Source organism: Sinocyclocheilus rhinocerous, unplaced genomic scaffold, assembly GCF_001515625.1.
Source record: "Sinocyclocheilus rhinocerous isolate Xijiao unplaced genomic scaffold, SAMN03320098_v1.1 scaffold601, whole genome shotgun sequence".
In the NCBI taxonomy this organism is placed as follows: Eukaryota; Metazoa; Chordata; class Actinopteri; order Cypriniformes; family Cyprinidae; genus Sinocyclocheilus; species Sinocyclocheilus rhinocerous.
In genome coordinates, this window is record NW_015656605.1 from 1,393,533 (window position 1) to 1,396,141 (window position 2,609).

The 2,609-nt window shown below is 37.6% G+C and overlaps 1 long non-coding RNA gene across 1 annotated transcript in view; it reads right to left on the bottom strand.

Annotated features, from left to right (window-relative positions):
- Positions 1-2,609, bottom strand: part of LOC107720428 (uncharacterized) — a 26,933-nt gene that overhangs the window by 1,091 nt on the left and 23,233 nt on the right. The gene's annotated exons all lie outside the window — the stretch shown is intronic.

A 2,609-nucleotide genomic window follows, 5' to 3' on the forward strand; every position in this document is an offset into this window, starting at 1 on the left:
TGGTGGAATGACCTGCCCAACTCAATCCGAGCAGCTGAGTCCTTAACCATCTTCAAGAAACGACTAAAAACACATCTGTTCCACCTATATTTGACCATGTAAATCTAGCACTTTCTATTCTACTTTAATTCTACTTTATCTACATTTATCTTTAAAAAATATAAAAAATTATTTATATTTTTCTATTCTATTTTTTCTATTCTATCTACTTGTTTTTTTTGTGTGTGTGTGTGTGTGTATATATGTGTGTGTGTGTGTTTATGTGTGTGTGTAATATATACAGTATATATATATATATATATATATATATTAGACTATAAAGAATTAACTTGACGGAGCTCAAACTCAAAACACACGACAGCAACAAAGAGGAAGTGACATCTTCTATTCCACCCTTAACTAGCGTGGAAGTTTAGTTCAGCTGAAGTTTAGTTTGTGTGTCATTAATTACCTTTGTTTGCTATGTACTTGAGTTGCTCTGTTTCTACCTTTCAATGGTCGGTTGTTGCTTGTGTTTTACACACTGTTGCATTCTGTGTGTGTTATCATACTAAATTTACTTTGTATTTGAAACTTGTGACTCTTCATCATCTTTGAATGTTTTGTCATCTTTGAAAAAGGGCCACAATTTTATGGATTATAAGATGGAGTTTTGTCCTTTGGATGATGAGACCCTCAAATCCCTTTTCTGGATCAGGGCCAACTACCACCATTCTGTAGATCTCCCAGACACCTCAGGACTAGACTGGAGGGAGGCCATCATCTGGTGTCTAGAGAGCGTCTACCCCAGATTCAGACTGCAGCCAGACCCAGAGCCCAGCCCATCAACACTCTTGACAGCGGAGACTTCGCTAGAGCCCTCCGCAGACAGAGAACATCCGCCCACCACGATGAGTGAGCATTTGAGGCTTGCATGGCCTGCACGGATCTCACGATCACAAACTCGCCAGTCTGATTTTCGTCAGAGGATGTAGGTTGACTAATACCTGTTTTTAAAAAAGTTTAAATAAAAAGTGTAGTTTATTTAGCCATTTCCCGTACAACTTGCTAGAATCAGTGATAAACAGAAATCAGAAGGTTTCAGATGATGTGCCTACTGCTCCATTCATACACCTCTGAACCTCTGTTTGATCTATCCTGGCCGTAGATTTGAGGTAACATCAGCCTCCACATGATCTACTAGTCATAATGATTTCAGGAGAGTTCATAATAAATCAGATATAACATTTTATTTGTCAGGTGTAAATGCATCATGCCAATTACATAATTAAACAATGAGAATCCAATTCAGAATTAAATTCTGTTCCAATTCAGATAAATACATAACATCAATTGCTCAAAGATGAATCTAGGAGTGAGTGATGCATACCTGACAGCAGAGAGAGACACACATCAGCATGTGAGAGTTCTAGTGAAGAGCTCCAGAGATTCACACACTCAGTGTGTGGGTTTTCTGGTTACTGAATCCCAAAGTACTGTTTTGCCACTTCGCTTATATACCCAGACCAGAACAAAGAAATCTTTAAATCAGTTGTAAAAACATAAAAGACCTTTTGGTTTGTTAGGATCTCGTGACCCAAGGCTCACACCTGGCTGGAGATACGAAAACATTCTCACAGACCCTGAGGGAGACCCACCACTCAGTGGCAGGACAGAATTCTTTAAAAGTTTTAAAAAGTTCTCATAATATAAGTGACTGCTGTGAAATTGAGACAGTTTTACCAATCGCATGGAGATCTTTACAGTGATACTAAAAATTAAAGGTTTAAAATAATAGATTCTTAAGATATAGTAAATACAGTATTTAAGTATAATAACTTGGGTTCTTGACACATCTAAGTCAAATTTCCGTGACCCAGGCCATGTGCCCTGGAGGGAAGGAGGGGGCATAAGGATGGGTGAAGGGACAGTTGAACAATGGTTTTATTTTAGATCTTATCCTCAGATTAGAAAGTTTATTGTTTTATTGCATGGCATCTGTTTTGTGAGAGTTCCTGAGGTTTAGCTTCACAAGGAGATTAAAGCGGTTTTACATTATTAAATTTACTTTGTATTTGAAACCTGGGACTCTTCATCATCTTTGAACATTTTGGGACTCATTTACGTAATGAACGTACGACAGAAAATTGGGCGTACGGTCGTTTCAATGCAAAACTTGGAATTTATCAATATGGACGTGAGCGGTGGCTACGATCAAATCTCACGTCTGGTCTCAGCTCGTGTACGCAAGTTTTTGAGTTACCGTGCAGCATATATATCTGGTGGAGAGTTGTAGAATGACAGCATTTTGTTGTTGTACTGACCGTCAAACGAAGCTCATTAGTCGATCGTTAACCAGTAAGATTAGAATGTCTTTTTTAATTTTTTATACAGGGCGTTAGCTTTATATGCATGAATAGCAGTGTAAACAAGACCATGAGGATTCAATCGTCGTATCATGCACCTGCAGCGCTTCTGTGAAAGGAGAAAAACAGAAATTAAGTCCATAAAAGGAATAAAATAAATAGGATCACACAAAATATATAATAGGCTATAATATAATTAACAGATTAACAAAAGGAAAAAAAAAAGTGCAACAAGTATAGGCTACGCTCGTTTTTGTGACACTC